We start from the raw sequence: 17,692 nt of genomic DNA, 5'->3' as shown, positions 1-17,692 counted from the left end.
ATTTGTCTACCCTCATGTTGTTTATTATTGTGATCTTATATGCTGTGTGATTTATTTTCTTATCTCTGTATGTAAACTCGACATAACTGTAAATGAGAAAAATCTCAGTTGCCTTTCAAGTATAAATAAAGGTTTGAATGAAAGGTGGAAAAAAAACAAAATGATAATATCTAAAAAAAAAAATCCAATCCAGTCAAAATCACCATTTTCATAATAGTGCCCTGCTTTAGCTGTCTGTAATAAATAATGCATGCAATATGTCTAGCATGATGATGCTATGTGTCTACTTGGAACACACTGAAAGCTGACATTTTGAGAATTATTGGGAGAAATCCACAGATCAGCTTCACTAAATGCACAATGGTTTTTGGGCTATTTTCCTGTGGGATTGGGAGAGATCTCTGCATACAAGCTGGACCAGGGTGCAGCAGCTTGTTGGTGCAGATCCAGGGTCAGCCATGGCTCACATCCCCAAATTAAATACGTGTGTAAACACGACCGGGGTGTGATTCAATCACAAGTGTGAATTAAAAATCATGCCATTGTGACTCGGTGCAACGTTTTCAGTGATGCTTTATTGGAAAGGCAAGTGCAGTACAATAAGTAGGCTACATGAATAATTCACACATTGATGATTTCACAATTTCAGGAATGAAAGAGTTGAAAGAGCAAAGCTGATAAAAGGCACAGTGAGGGGTGTAGCGGAGGAGGGACTGCAGGGGGAATCGCAGGGTCATTGGACGCTCACTGTAATGACAGACAGGTGCCCCCCCCCCCCCACTAGCACAACAACACTGAGTACATTTTCTATATCTGTAACATGAAGGCAGGTGGACGTTAGCTAGTTGCAGATATGGATTGCGGCACACGATGCATATGGATCCAGGTGTTTAAGTATAACGTCAATAAGTTGATCTGAGTATCTATCAACAAATGATCTGCAGATAAAACCAACGAATGGTATGGCGCTGCAAACAGTTTCCAGCGCTTCCTTGATGACGGGCTGCAAGTGAAAAATGCATAGTGTTAGTATAGGAAAGGCTTAATTTCTTGTTTGATATAAAGTAATTAAAAGTTCCTTTAACATGGAAAAGAAAAGTGTTTTGTGATATATCATTTTGAGAAAATGGCCCTTAAAGTTGTTCAGTAGCTTGGTTTACAATGTCAGTTATAATGTACACTTTACACTTTACATTATGCAGCTTGTACAAAAATGCAAGAACATAATATTTGATGCTTGTTTTATGTTGTATGAAACCACAGTAATTGTAGATGCAAAATATGATAACTCTCAAAATGTTCTAATCCAACCAAAATCACCATATTCATTTTTAGAATTAATGCATGTGATTTGTCTATAGCACAATGACACTATTTGTCTACTCTGAACACACTGAAAGCAAAAATGCGAGACAAATCCATTGTCACTAGAAATGCAAGTAGTGGCATTTTTGCTGGATCTACAGAGCCGGCCTACCACCACAGTCTGAGAATGTGGGCCGTGTCTGTAGACTAAACCACATGTGGTTCCAGCTACAGTATACTAGTTTTGTTCCAACTTTGGGAGTAATTAAGCTTTTTCACAACTACGTTGCTTACATAAGAGGCCACAATTTCTGCGAAAGAGATGTGAGGCAATCTTGATTGTTAATTTCATTTAATGATCATTTCATTGGACCATGCCACTATACTACCAGACAGTGAAGGGACCACAGGAAATTCAATAGCATAAGTAAAAATCATCTGTATTTGAAATACTTAAAGGGGCTCTTTACCGAAAGACAATGCTGATTTATTTTGCACATAATCTCACACATCCATCAGCTCTAAACTGTTTTGCTCACATTAATTTAGTTTGACAGTTAAGTTTGAATTTGGCCACCAGTAATCAGTTGTTGTGTTGTGTTAATTACAGCACCATAAAATTATGTAGGAAAAAATAAATACCAATACCTTTTCTTATAGGGACTGCTACCTTATAATTGAATTGAGCTGTAATTAACATAACACAAGGATTCAATGTCCTGATGACATCACTGGTGGCCATATCCAAAAAATTTACTCTCAATAACTGTCAAACTAAATTAATGTTTGCAATAATTCTTTTGCGTTTTTGGACGTGTTTGAGATTATGTGCAAAATAAATCAGCTTTTTTCTTTTGGTGAAGTGCCCCTTTAAATGGGTCCATTGAATTCATGGAACAGTAATGTGCCATAATGAATCATATGTCATTTTGTATTACCCTTGAAAGATCTTTATCGCCCAAAATCGTCTGAATTGTCTTGATGACAGTCTTGCAGAGACTACAGGCACCGGGGAAACTCATGGCCAGCATCTGGAATGAAATATATTAGTACATTTTCTTTAGACAGAATGCAATTTTCGAAATATGTTTCCAGTTCATGAATCATAAGTCCACCATGTGATGCTGAGTCATTCAGATATAAACAGTCCAACCCATCATAACTAATGTTAAACTGACACAGAGGGTTGGATGTGGGCGACTTCTCACCTCGTCTTCACTCATGTCCGTGTTCAAGGAGGACATAACATCGTCGTTCAAGTTGGACAGAAAATGCTCATCCTCCACTTGGATCCCGGAGATTTTGCATGGCTCTGCGACGGCTTGAGATACAATAGCATGCAAAGAATCAGAAAACAATTTGTATTTTGTTATTGTATAATATACCACATACTGTATCATCATTGGCAAAGAAGATATTGATGTCCTACCGACGCAAAACAGCAGAAGGGCGATTCTGATGACAGGGCTCATGATTCTCCTCTTCTCATCCAACGAGTGATCAACACCAGCTCTTCTTGGTGGTTTATATGTGACAATTGTTGCAACACTTTTACCACAAACTTCTTGTTGCTGGTATACTTTAGCAACAAGCAACTTGTACTTGTGGTGAAACCACAAGCATTGGCTCCACCTATGCAATGGCAATAACAACAAAGAATTGCCTAATAGATGGAGAAATAACGGTTAGAGAACCTGAGATCTGTGTCAACTACTTGACCTTGCAGGGACTCTGGCGCACCTTGCAAAATCCCAATTTGTCATACTGTGATAGGCCTTGCTGCAGTCTATACATGTATATATAGATAACTGGGGCTACCTTTACTGGTGCAGGTGCAGTCATTTCAGTTGCTTGTTTTGTTACTGATTTATTTCATCTAGTTGTAGTTTTTTTCTTTTTCTTTTTTTTTTTTTTATTATTGCAAAACAAAAATGATTAAAAGTCAGTACTCAACACATAATCATAATGAAACTAACAGACAAGGTGGCTAAAATGACATGCAAGTACAGAACAGAAAACAAAAAAAAAGTCTATAATAATATTTTAACGTATATAGTGTATATCCAACGAAATTACCAATTATACAAATGCCTTATACGGGATATACCCCTAATACCTATTTTCTAAAACCCTACACACATATGCTCCAGCTCGAACCCCCCCCCCCCCCCCTCCCGGACCCCTCCTTGGATAGTACCTCCATTATCCCTCACTCTAACCAGACACTACCATTATAAGCTAGCTTTTATTCTCTCCACCACTTCTAACCACATTGACATTTTGGATTCGTTGAGACCCAGAATTCTTGCTGTAGATATTTCTTGATAAATCACATCGAGATATGTAAGAGACCAAACCTTCCTGCACATTTTTTCCGGTTGAAACCAGCGTGATGCGATCAGTTTTTTAGCTACTGTGATACCCGATAAAACCAATATCTTTAGCTGTGGATTTACTGCAAACTCAAAAACATCATTCAATAGTAATACAGAGGGGTGTACTGGTATATTCCAAGATACGAGTTTTGATAATTGATGGGTCACATCTTTCCAGAATGCCTTAACTGGTGGGCAGTCCCAATACATGTGCATAAATGTCCCTTCGTCTCCATTTGTACATTGGGAGCATTTTGAGTCTTGTTTAAGGCCCATTCTGTTCAGTCTTACAGGAGTCAAGTATGTCCTGTGAATATAGTTAAGATTGATTAGTTGACCAAGTTGTAGTTGGTTTTGTAGATTTACTAACCACTTTAACCAACAACTAATTTGTTAGTTAATAATGTAGTGGATGTCCCTTACGGGCATCCATAGCTGTTGCTGTAAGGCGTTGCGCAGGCGCAGGTGTGTTAGATGAATAAAGACGTTACTTGAAATGGCCACGCTGTCTGAGTCCTTATATGAAACACCACCTAAGCTTTACCACATGGTGTCTGAAGTGTTCAACCCATGTCAGAAGGGTTAACCCGTTACCTAGGAGACGAAGAGACTGGTCAAGCGGCGAGAGAGATATTACAGGCTATTACAAGAGATAGCACAACAGCTAACGTTAGCTAACTATGTCGGACGGCGAAGGGGCACCAGCGGCAGCAAGGGCGGCGCCACCAGCACCGGCAGCAGGTCGCGCGCAGACGGACAGTTTCCATGTCAGCGCACCGGAGAAGTTTGACTGCACAGACGGCAAGAACTGGCCGAGATGGATCCGGAGGTTTGACAGATATCGCGTCGCATCGGGACTGGATAGGAAAGGAGAGGCTTTCCAGGTCAATACGCTGATATGCTTCATGGGAGATGAAGCGGAGGACATTCTAAATGCTACTCAGCTGAGTGCACAGGAAAGGCTCGTATATGCAACTGTGGTTACGTGTTTGGAAGAACATTTCGTAGGGCGACATAACGTCATATTCGAGCGTGCGCAGTTTAACGTACGTAAACAAGAGCCAGGGGAAGCCGCGGATAGCTTCATAATGGCAGTGCATAAACTCGCAGAACACTGTAACTTTGGGGTGTTGAGGGAGGAGTTAATCCGGGATCGCATTATTGTCGGGATAAAATACCTGGCCCTTTCAGAGAAACTGCAGCTAGACGCTGACATGACATTGAACAAGGCTATCAGTCAAGTGAAACAGCAGGAAACGGTGAAGCAGCAACAGACTGTGATGCGGGGCGGGGCTACACACACAGAGGAAAGGAGAGAGGTGGATGCGATCTCTTGTCCATTCAAAAAGAAAGAGGCATATGGTCACAAACAAACAGGGTATACCAGAACAAGACAGACAGAGACAGTCAAAAACACAGAGAAATGTCAGAAATGTGGTCGATTTTCCCCCCATAGCTGGAGAGAATGTCCAGCTAGCAATGCAGAATGTAGAAAGTGCCACAAGACAGGGCATTTTGCTGCAGTGTGCCGTTTCGCACAGCCAGTGTATGAGATGCTAGAGGAGGGAGAGTTACAACAGGACACCCTTTTTCTAGGAGAAGTGAAGGATCATGTCTCTGGCTGGCACACAGACAGAACTCAATGGAGAAGTGATCTCTTTTAAAATAGACACAGGAGCAGCAGTCACTGCTATCCCCACCAGGCTATATAAATATAGCAGAGACGGCCCCTTGATGGCAACAGATAAGAAGCTATATGGGCCCAATAACATGGTGCTGCAGGTAGCAGGGCAAGTCATATGCCAGCTCAAGAGCAAAAGTGGAACGGTTGCCCAGCCGGTATTTGTAGTAGATTCTTTAGTCAGACCCTTATTAGGTCTGCCAGCAGTTGAAGCCTTGCGACTGGTAGAGCGGGTTGATGAACTGGAGGACCCAGGGGACTTTTTCAGGCGTAAATTCCCCACAGTGTTCGCAGGCCTGGGGAGGCTAGAGGGGGATTACTGCATTCGCCTGAAGGAGGATGCAGTACCATACGCACTCACTACTCCACGCAGAGTGCCTATACCACTAGCAGACAAAGTCAAGGAGGAGTTGGAGAGAATGGAAAAAATGGGAGTAATTTCAAGGATAGAAAGGCCAACGCCATGGTGTGCGGGTATGGTACCCGTGATAAAGCCCAACAAGACAGACATCAGGATCTGCGTGGATCTGACTAGACTCAATGAGGCGGTATGTAGAGAACGACACATACTACCATCAGTAGAGCAGTCATTGGCTCAATTGAATGGGGCAAAGATCTTCACTAAGCTAGACGCACGCTCAGGGTTCTGGCAGATTCCCCTATCAGAAGAATGCAGAGAGCTCACCACATTTGTTACTCCATGTGGCCGCTTCTGTTTCAATGTCCTGCCGTTCGGGATCAGCTCTGGTCCAGAACATTTTCAGAGGCGCATGTCGCAGCTCTTGGACGGGCTGACGGGCATAATATGCCACGCAGATGATGTGCTGGTATGTGGCGTAGATATAGGGCCCAGCATGATGAGAGGCTCACTGCGGTCCTGTCCAGGCTTCAGGAAGCCGGCCTGACCCTAAATGAAAAGTGCTTGTTCGCACAGACAGAGTTGGTGTTCGTGGGCCACAAAGTCAGTGCAGGGGGCATAGCGCCAGACACAGAGAAAGTGAGGGCAATCGTAGACATGCCCGCTCCACAAAATGTCGCAGACGTGAGACGGTTCCTGGGCATGGCCACATACATGGGAAAGTTTGTACCTCTTTTCACCGACACTACCAAACCACTACGGGATTTACTGGTGAAAGAGAATGCCTGGGTGTGGGGAGAGGTGCAGCAGACAGCCTTTGAAAAGGTGAAGTCTGATCTGGCCTCAGATAGGGTGCTAGCACAGTACAGGCCAAATGCTAAGACAAGAGTGTCTGCAGATGCATCATCTTTTGGAGTGGGAGCAGTCCTCACCCAAATGCAGGACAACAAGGAGTGGCGCCCGATAGCCTATATCTCACACAGTCTCTCTGTCACAGAGCAGAGATATGCCCAGGTGGAGAAGGAGGCGCTGGCAGTAACATGGGCATGCGAAAGGCTCAGCTCGTATATAATAGGCCTTCAATTTACCATAGAGACCGACTACAAGCCACTGTTGGCTCTGTTAGGTACGAAGGCACTAGATGACTTACCCCCAAGAATCCAGCGCTTTAGGCTTAGACTACTGAGATATACATACCACATAGTATATGTCCCAGGGAAAGCGTTGATAACGGCAGATGCATTATCAAGGGCCCCAATCGTGCGCACACTGACAGAGGAGGAAAGAGAGCTGGAAGGAGAAGCACAGGTGTTTGTTGAGGCAGTACAGCAGGGCCTACCAGCGTCTAAGGCAAAGCTGCAACAGATTGCTGAGGAACAGCAAAAGGACTGCAGACAGCTTATACAGCAGTGCAAAAAGGGGTGGCCAAGACAGGAGGAACTGCCACAGCAGCTAAAGCCCTACTGGATCTACCAGAGTGAGCTATACTGTGCAGGAGGCCTTTTAATGAAAGGACAGAGGATAGTAGTACCAGAGACTTTGCAAACAGAAATGCTGGCACGTTTACATGAGGGACACATGGGGATATCTAAGTGCATGGATGGGCTTAAGTAGTCAGATCGCTAAGGTAGTAACACAGTGTGAAACATGTGTGAAGAGTCAGACACGGCATCCAGAGCCAATGATGCCATCGGCATTGCCTCAGCGGCCGTGGCAAAAGGTAGGGGTGGATATGTTTTACCTAAAGGGCACCACCTATCTGTTAGCAGTAGACTACTATTCAAGGTACATTGAAATAGAGAAAACCCCCATTACCACAACTAAAGGAGTGATCGAGGCGTTAAAGGCCATGTACTCCAGACACGGGGTCCCAGAGGTCCTGCGGAGTGATAATGGTCCACAGTTTGCGTCAGCGGAGTTTGCCGCCTTTGCCACAGATTATGACTTTGCTCATGTGACAAGTAGCCCGTACTTTGCCCAGAGCAATGGAGAGGCAGAGAGAGCTGTCAAGACGGCTAAGTCACTGTTGAGTAAGAATGAAGACCCACACAGGGCACTGTTAGCGTACAGAGTCACACCATTGCAGCATGGACCATCACCTGCTGAGCTCCTGATGGGCAGGAAGCTCCGCTCCCCACTGCCACAGTCGCCGGCCCACCTGAAACCACAATGGCCCAAAACGAAGGCCTTTCAGGAAAAGGACTACCAACTGAAACTGAGACAGACGCAGAACTTTAATGAGAGACACCGGGCCACACAGAGGCCGGAACTGAGACCGGGTCAATCGGTGTGGATCTCCACCTCAAAACGGCCAGCTACGGTGCTCAGGAAGGCTGACAAGCCACGCTCCTATGTGGTCCGGGCAGGAGAAGAGGTGGTGAGGAGGAACAGGGCTCATCTGCAAGCTCTCCCTGAGCCACAAGAGACACCGACTCCACAGGAGGAGCAAACAACGGAGGAGGAAATAGCACCAAGCGCCCTGACTAGAGAGAGAGAGAGTACAGAGACTAAAGTGAGAGACGTTCCGAGACGGCAGATAAAGCCGCCAGAATGGCTCAAGGACTACGTTCAGTAAAAGAAAAGAAAAAAGAAAGGGGGGTGCTTCACCTTACAGCTAGAAGGCACTTACCTGTTTTATCTGTGCAGGAATGTTATGTAATGTTACATCAGTATTTCAACATACTTGAGGATGTTAGGTTTATTCCTGGGAGAAGGAGAGATGTAATGGATGTCTGTAGTAGATGTCTGAATATACTGGATGATGTTTATACTTGAGGAGGTTAGGTTTATTCCTGGGAGAAGGGGAGATGTAGTGGATGTCCCTTACGGGCATCCATAGCTGTTGCTGTAAGGCGTGGCGCAGGCGCAGGTGTGTTAGATGAATAAAGACGTTACTTGAAATGGCCACGCTGTCTGAGTCCTTATATGAAACACCACCTAAGCTTTACCACAAATAACACTTTAAATTTTTCAACGGTTTCAACTGAGTTAATGAGCAACTTCCAACAACCACCTTCCGCTACTCGGCTACTGTATTTAAAAAAGGGAAATAAATCAAATGAAAAATAAATTTAATTTAATTACATTTAATTTAATTAAATAAACTCGCAGTCTTACTGCTTAAAATGTTTGAATGTGTGAGACTGTTACGTATTACTTTCACATGGTGGAGGGATACTTACTGTCTGTGGTGGTGCATATTCACATTGTGGTTGAAGTGTGTTGTCACTGATTGGTGGTTGTGATTTCTTTCTGTTTTCCTTGTCACTAAAAATGGCCGCTTCTTCTAATTGTCACAGGTGTGGTGATTGAGGCACCACGCCCTATGTAACGAGGCCTGGGTTAGGCTGGTAAAGCTATGCCTCCTAAAATGTGAATCGGAAATACAGAAATACCGGCTACAGGCCTTCCGGTTTCCGGGCACCCCCTGATCTGTTTATAGTCCCCAGCGAAACAAACAACAAGCAGGTCTGTCAGCCTGTCGAGGGAGGCGATAACGAGGTTGTTTCTGGGGGGAATACATTTTCATGAGCACCGTGTCGTGATTTCAGGGGGCGGGACTTCCTACCTGATTCCCACTTTCGGCCGTAGTGCTTTACCAGGCTTTATCTCTCGAGATAAAGCTGGGAACGAGGTTAGGCCTGGGTGCAGTCAGCAGCAGCTCGCTTTCTCTTGCAGCTGTCGCTCGTCACAGTTCTCCAGAGTCCAACCTGAAGACCTCACTTTGAGCTTTCCACCATTTTGACCATGTTTTGCTGCTTGTCCATTTTTGCCTTATCCTATTTTTGACCATGTGCTTTACTTTATTTGTAGCGTGAACCTATGGAGTCTGGAGCACCCAGCTCCCCTTTCTTTTGTCTTTTGGTTATCCAATAAATATAGTTATTTTTGATAACACTTGTCCGTTTACCTGTGTCCACCATTTTACATTCAAAGCCTAACGAGCCACATTTTCCTGACTGCTCAGGCCTAGGGCAAGTCAATTTAGGGTTGAATGTAACAGAGACAGAGGATACTTTTGGAGGGTGATCTGGTCCTGTATGGTTTAAATTGTTTAATTAGTTTCAATCAAGTGTCTTCTTATTATCTCATACGACCTGATCGTTTTTGGTCCTCATTGTCTCCAGTCTCTATGTCTAATAATATGTCTGCTGTTTGGGTTAATCCTGTGTCTGTGTCTTCTTGTGTTATTTACTTTTCTGTGTGTTTTACTTATTTACTTTTCTGTGTGGAGCTAGGTGTTAAGTTAATTACAATACATAGTATTTTCTACCACAGCTGACACTTACACTAACCTCTTCCTTCCCTAAACAGCAATAAAACGTCTGTTAAAGTTGCTTCTACCTTGTGCTGTGTGTATTTTATTAATTCCAATCAGGTGACGCCGGCTCAACACACCCCGAGTTGTGAGCCCCTGTCACATATGGTCAGTGTTGTGCTAGTGTTAGACTAAGACTCCCAAGATGCAACACACAGGAAGTCCTTCATTCCGACAGCCATCAGACTTTATAGGGATGCTCGATATTGGCTTTTTTACCGATACCGATATTGTCCAACTCTTAATTATAGAAATTTAAATTTCTTTTTTTTAAACCGATAACGATATTTTCCGATATCACATTTGAATGCCAATATCGGCCGATAATATCGGTAGGCTGATAATATCGGACATCCCTATTTATAACGCATCACTGTGCCTCACTGCATCACTGAGCACAGGGTGACAGCACTATCTGGCATAATCTTCCTGGACCTTTACTTTTAAAATCAAATTTCTTTTTAATTTTACACTTAGTACTGTACACTTACTGTATAGCTCTGTATATTTTTGGCTGTATATTTTATATTTTAGAATGTATATACATAACAGAATGTATATCCTGTGTATATTTGATTCTTTATTCTTATTCGTGACTTTGTTTCTGACTACCTAAATGTTTACTGTTTACTGTGAGCGATCTGTAGTGCTGAATTTCCGTCTGGATAAATAAAGTATTTCTATTCTATTCTATAGAATGGCGACTATTTGGCCAATGGTAAGAGAGCACATGGCCACAGCCCAGAGGGCACAGGCCCGAGTCTACAACTGGGGCACGCAACCCATAGTTCGCCCCCGGGGGCAGGGCGATGATCCTCGCCCCCGCGTCGGAATGCAAGTTTCTGCCGAAATGGAACGGACCATATGAGATCATGGAGAAAATGGGCGACGTCACCTACCGAGTATGACAGCCGGGCTGAAGACACCCCACCAAGGTACCACATTAATTTACTTAAAAAATGGGTGGTGTTAGGGATAGTGTTGTCGAGGACCCAATTGCTGAACAGGACGAGGAGAGAATAGGCAGACGAGACGTGGAGCCAGGGGTGAATTGTATCAAAACGACTTTACTTAGAAAAAGGGCAGCAGCAACAAAACAAAGAATAACTCATAATGAGAGCATGCACAAAAGGCACAACAAAAAACACTGCAAAGCAGGCGAGGAGAAAAATGGAACAAGCTGACTACAAATAAACACTAACAAAACGAGACAAACTTTACACAAAAACAAATATGGTGGAAACAAACAAAAAAACACTAACACTTACTGACAAAGGGAGTAGGCTCACGGGAGAACAAGGTACAGCACAGAGAACATGGAGACCTGGAACCGAAACAAGGATCTCAAAACAATGAAGCGACACAGGGAGGCTGGCAGACGAGACAGATATACACACACTAATTGACACATGAGGGTGATTGGGAACGAGACGCAAGGACTAAAAACAACAAATAGATACAACCACACTGGGGAAACCACTAAAGGACTAAATAACACTTAACAAAACCACGGGTGTTGTGAAGGGCCAGATTAAAACTGAGAATCTACCTTTATTGTTTGATATACTTTGTATATTATTTATATATACACGGAATATCCCTTTACCTGCGTTCAAACCAGAGTAATATTCGCTCTCCTTATTGGACAGCGCCCCTAGGCGCCACCTCGCAGGCCCCCAACGCCAGGTTCAAAGACAAGTTCAGGCATGTCAGAACATGCCCGGAGACAGCGTATTGATACCAGACAAAGACTGCGGTTTGGGACTAGATAGTCACTTAAGTATATATACAGCGCAAGGTGCGCACAACGTCAAGTTCAACCTTACCCCACCTTACCCCGAGCACCTGCTTGTCCATCTACACAAGCCAACGTAGTTCATCGTGGTGAAGTGAGCAACTCGTGCGTTGAGAACATGTGCGAATAGAATAGTAAAGTGTCAGAGTTTAATACAGTAACGTCAAGTTCGACCTAATCTAATGTGAAGTAAATAGTCGTTCTTTTATTGTATATCGTGCGGCCACAGTTCGTTCGTGTGTAGCATTACCCAGCGAGGTAACCTTAGCCAGGGTGTGTGGCCTAAATACGTGCCCACACCCGAGGAGGCCTAGTCGGAGAACCGTCGGACATGTGCACAGGAGAACCAACGTCGGCGATTGCAGAACCATTACCGGTTGGATTATATTGATTTGGAACGTGTTACCCGGAGAAGAGCCTCGTTGATTTCCACTATCGTTTGGGATTCAACCTCTTGAGGATTACAACTCGGGCTGGCCTCATGGACAGAGGCTGGCTAGCTGTCATCAGTGCTATCGAGCATTTGGATTACAACTATTGCTTTGCTGCTGATCGTGGGATTTACAAGGACCGACTCCTGTACCTGGAGTCTCTTTATTCTTCATTGAATCAGACTGAGTATCCGAACATTCCTCTACCCTCCAGGCCTTACACCCCCGGAGGGAACCCATTGTCTCCAGGCGGTATCAGCGTTGCCTTATATAGTTGCTATTATACGACAGGTATAATAGACCCATCGTAGGATTCCTGCTATTCTTAGTGACTCATGCTATTGACTGACTTTACGCATATTCTTCGCCATACAAGCGCGACCCTAATTCTCATTCTGTAACCTAATGTTGCATAATAATAAAATACCCTCAAATACTATTTCTTTGTCAATGCCGTGTTCTTGTGAGTGTTCACCATCTATGTTTGATGTACTGTCTGGCCAGTAATTAAAGTACATAACTAGCAGTGGTTTAATCTATCACAATCTTTAATACAGTCAGGGTTTTGTAACCCCTCAGTTACAATTGGTCCTTCGAGCCGGAGGGTATCAGTGTAATATTTAATATAATATTAATATTAACATGGCCAGCGGTGAACACTCTCCAAGCGGCTCCCCTAAGCTAGAACGCCCGCAGTGCAAACGTCAGCTACCTCCATATCTGGAGGACTTCGCTTTCGTTCTACCCCCTAGCTTATCTAAACAGACGTTAAATACGGATAAATCGGATAGTTTAAGCATGTCCAATCCTATCGACTTGGCGACACTGCCAGTAGAGACCCCAGTGGGTTCAAACGAAACTGACTTAGGTCACGGGGGGGACCAAGTGGGACATGACGTGACTATACCTCCAGACAGCGTCACCGGGATAGACCCCGGAGCGCTCCAGGATAAAGAAAGCGATCCAGGGATAGAACCCGACACACAACCAAGAGAAGAGTACCGCGCTCAGGAGATAGACCTCGGAGCGCGCCAGGAGAACAGATCTCCAACAAGCCCTGTCAGCACCCAATCACCTCCGTCAGTGTCATCCCCCAGCGAGGCGGACCAGAGACTGGCGCAAGCCTTGATCGCCACGCTGACAGCCTCAACCGAAAGAGACCGACTCCAGGGTGAGCGCAACCGGCTTCAAGCAAAGACGCTTAGTGAGCGCGAACACTCTGCCACGGAAAGAGATCGCCTCCACGCGCAACTCCAAACGCAAGCCCTTAGTGAGCGCGAACACTCTGCTACGGAACGAGAGCGCCTCCGGGCGCAACAATTAAGTGAGTGCGAACACTCTGCCGTGGAACGAGAGCGCCTCCAGGCTCAACAAATGAGCGAGCGCGAACAACGAGAGCGCCTCCAGGCGCAACAATTAAGCGAGCGCAAACACTCTGCAGCGGAACGAGAGCGCCTCCACGCGCAACTCCAAGCGCAAGCCCTTAGTGAGCGCGAACACTCTGCAACGGAACGAGAGCGCCTCCAGGCGCAACAACGGAGTGAGGACGACCGCATCAGACTGGAGGAGAGGCGCCTTCAGACGGAAGAGAACATCGAACGAGGCCGCGCCAATGCACAGCGCGACGCCGCCAATGCACAGCGCGAAGCAGAGCGCGACCGGCTGCAGGCGCAGATGATAGAACAATTGATCGCCAGGGCGACACCCCCTCTCTCCGCACGGAGCTCCCGGAGATCATCACGGCAAGTGTTACAAAGGGTCAGATTAAACCGAATATATATATTTATTGCTTGATATCCCTTGTATAATATTTGTATATCGTTTGATATCCCTTGTATATTATTTGTATATATACACGGAATATCCCTTTACCTGTGTACAAACCAGAGTAATATTCGCTCTCCTATTGGACAGCGACCCCTAGGCGCCAACGGCCAAGCCCCCAACGGCAAGTTCAAAGGCAACTCCGGGCATGTCGCAACATGCCCAGAGTCTGCGCAGTAATACGAGACAGAACTGAGGTTGGCACTAGATAATTCACCTTACGTATAAATACGGCGCAGGTGTAAACAGCAGTAGTCTTACCAAAACCTTGATGCCTTCACCACGAGACAACGTGCAGTGAAGTGAGCCACTTTGCCTCTAAATAGAGCATTGAGAACCGCGTGCGAATAGATTACTAAAGTGTCGGAGTTTAACGCAGTAACGTTGAGTTCGACTTAATCTAATGTGAAGTAATAGTCTATCATTTATAGTGTATCGTGCGGCTACTGTTCTTCAGTGACCAGCATTACCACCGGTTCGTCGTGACTAAGCTAGTGCACTTATCCAGGCTGTGCGGCCTAAATCCGCGCCCACACCCGAGGAGTCCTAGGCGAGAACCGTTGGATATGTACACCGGAGAACCTACACCGGCGACTGCAGAACCATTTCTGGTTGGATTATATTGCTTTGGGACCGTGACCGCTGGAGCAGGGAACCGTCGATCCCACTGTCGTTTGGGATTTACCCCCGTGAGGATCATCACTCGGGCCCGCCTCTAGGAAGAGGCTGGCTAGCTGTCTTCCATGCTGTCGAGCATACTTGGATTACAACTGCTGCTTTGTCTGCTGATCAAGGGAGTACATGCACTGGCTCCTGTATCTGGAGCCTCGTTATTCCTCGTTGACCCAGACTTTGTACCCTGAACATTCCTCTACCCCTACCGGCCTTACACCCGGAGGGAACCCCCCAGTGTATCCAGCTGGTACTAGTGTGCCCTATGTAATTGCTATACCACAGGTGGCGTCAGTTTAGACCCATCCTAGTATTCATACTATTCTCATTGACTTACGCTCTTGACTGACTTTACGTGTGTTCTTCGCCATACAAGCGCGAGCCTAATTCTCAATCTGTAACCTAACGTTGCTTAATAATAATAAATACCCTCCAAATAGAACTTTATGTGTCAATGCCGTATTCTTGTGTGGGTGTTCACCATATATATTCATGTACTGTATGGCCAGTAATTAAAGTACATAACTAGTAGTGGTTTAATATATCACAATCTTTAATACAGTCAGGGAATTGTACCCCTCAGTTACAATTGGTCCTTCGAGCCGGAGGGTATCAGTGTAATATTTAATATAATATTAATATTAACCATGGCCAGCGGTGAACACTCCCCAAGCGGCTCTCCCAAGCTAGAACGCCCGCAGCGCAAACGTCAGCCACCTCCCTATCTGGAGGAATACGCTGTCGTTCTAATACCTAGCTTTAAACAGACGTTAAATGCGGATAAAGCGGATAGTCAAAGCATGTCAAATCCTACCGACCAGGCGACCCTGCCAGTAGAGACCCCAGTGGGTTCTAACGAAACTGACCAAGCTCACGGGGGGGACCAGGGGGGACATGACATGACTATACCCCCAGACAACGTCAACGGGATAGTCCCCGGAGAGCTCCAGGATAAAGAAAGTGCTCCAGGGACAGAACCCGACACACCACCAGAAGAGAAGCGCGCCCAGGAGATGGACCTCGGGGCGCGCCAGGAGAACAGATCTCCAACGAGCACTGTCAGAAGCCGATCACCTCCGTCAGTGTCATCCCCCAGCGAGGCGGACCAGATACTGGCGCAAGCCTTCATCGCCACCCTGACAGCCTCCACCGAACGCGATCGACTTCAGGGTGAACGCGATCGACTTCAAGCACAGACGCTTAGTGAGCGCGAACATTCTTCCATGGAACAAGAGTGCCTCCGGGCGCAACAATTAAGTGAGCGCGAACACTCTACCATGGAAAGAGAGCGCCTTCAGGCTCAACAGACGAGCGAGCGCGAACAATCTGCAGACCAAAGAGAGCGCCTTCATGCGCAACTCCAAGCGCAAGCCCTTAGTGAACGCAAACACTCTGCAACCGAGCGAGAGCGCTTCCAGGCGCAACAAAGGAGTGAAGACGACCGCATAAGACTGGAGACCAGACGCCTTCAGACGGAAGAGAACATTGAAAGAGGCCGCGCCGATGCACAGCGCGACGCCGCCCATGCCCAGCGCGAAGCAGAGCGCGACGCCGCCCATGCCCAGCGCGAAGCAGAGCGCGACCGGCTGCAGGCGCAGATGATAGAACAATTGATTGCCAGGGCGACACCCCCTCTCTCCGCACGGAGCTCCCAGACATCATCACGACAAGGGTCTAAGGCACCTTCCCCTACCCGACCAAGCGACCTGGAACCCGGCCAACAGAAGGATCCTATCTACGTCTCCGAACCCCCTCCCCGACCGGTCCATACGAGACCCAGCCACCGGGAAGAACCGGCCTACGCCGCCGAGAGACTGAATAGAAGACTGCAGGACCTAGAAGAGGAAGAGGAAGAGGAGGAAAGTCAAGCCCACCAGCAGCAACGTACTCAGGACCAGGAGGCCCAGTACAGCCCAGACTTCAGCCCCGAGTCACTGCGCTACAAACCCCCGACTCAACTCACGGGTGAGTTTGACGTGCAGTCAGCACCGAGGAACAGCACCTGGGTACCCGGCCTCTGGTACCCACCAAGTACCAGCCCACGACAACACGTACGGGGAGACTCGCCCAGGAGGCCTCTTCCCCTACGCTCACCAATGTGCCGGCCATCCATGGCATCGTACCTTGGCACACCGACGTTCCCAGACTTTACGCACGAGGACAGAGCACAGTACACGGAATTACGGATGTGCTTGGAGACTATGATGTCCGACGTCCCCGACGAGTCGTACAAATATGCCATCCTCCTCAAGCATCTCAAGGTGCCCAGAGCGCATAATATAGCGCTGGCATATTCCAACTCAAGCACCCCATACTCCGCGGCTCTAGTGGCCCTCGACCAGCGTTATGGACGCATATGGGACTACGTGATACAAGAAATAAGAGATATCGACCGCCTCCCCCCAGCCAAAGACAATAGAGCATTGGATGACCTCTCTATCAAGGTACAATCCCTGGTAGGGATGCTGGGGTCCCAAAAGGAGAAAGGGAGATACGAACTATATGCTAACTCTAATGTGGAACGAATACTAGAGAAGCTCCCTCCAGCCCGCCAAGAGCGCTTTCGGCGGCAGAGAGACCACCATGATCTCGACGGTCCCGAGCCATCCCTCCTAGACCTGGCCGCCTTCCTCACGAGGGAAGTCAGCAGTCTACGACTGGACACATTCGTGTGGAGTGGCTCTAGCCCAAGAGATGGACCTCGGAGGTCCAACGATAACCACCGGTCAGTGACAGTTATGCACCAGGCCGGGTCAGTGCCGCAGCACAAGAACCACAGCACCCCCCACGCGAAGGGGAAGTGAAAGATTGTATGCCAGTACTGTGAAAATGAACATTGGCTGTCTCAATGTGACACCTTCAAGAAGCTGACCGCTGACGAGGTGAGTCAGTGGATCAAAGCCAACCGCTGCTGCTTCCGCTGCGCGCGCAGC

The 17,692-nt window shown here is 46.6% G+C and overlaps 1 long non-coding RNA gene across 1 annotated transcript; it reads right to left on the bottom strand.

Moving 5' to 3' along the window:
• Window positions 1-574: 574 nt before the first annotated feature.
• On the bottom strand, window positions 575-2,863 carry LOC311242263. Its single transcript, XR_014620604.1, has 4 exons — window positions 2,735-2,863; window positions 2,514-2,626; window positions 2,244-2,336; window positions 575-1,003 (listed from the first exon to the last, which is right to left on the bottom strand). It is a non-coding gene; the product is annotated as an uncharacterized lncRNA (long non-coding RNA).
• Between the last annotated feature and the right edge of the window lie 14,829 nt (window positions 2,864-17,692).

This window comes from Notolepis coatsorum (assembly GCF_963971535.1).
Source record: "Notolepis coatsorum genome assembly, contig: SUPER_15_unloc_1, whole genome shotgun sequence".
NCBI lineage: Eukaryota > Metazoa > Chordata > Actinopteri > Aulopiformes > Paralepididae > Notolepis > Notolepis coatsorum.
The sequence above is the reverse complement of the archived record's forward strand: the minus strand, read 5'-3'. Positions and strand labels throughout refer to the sequence as shown.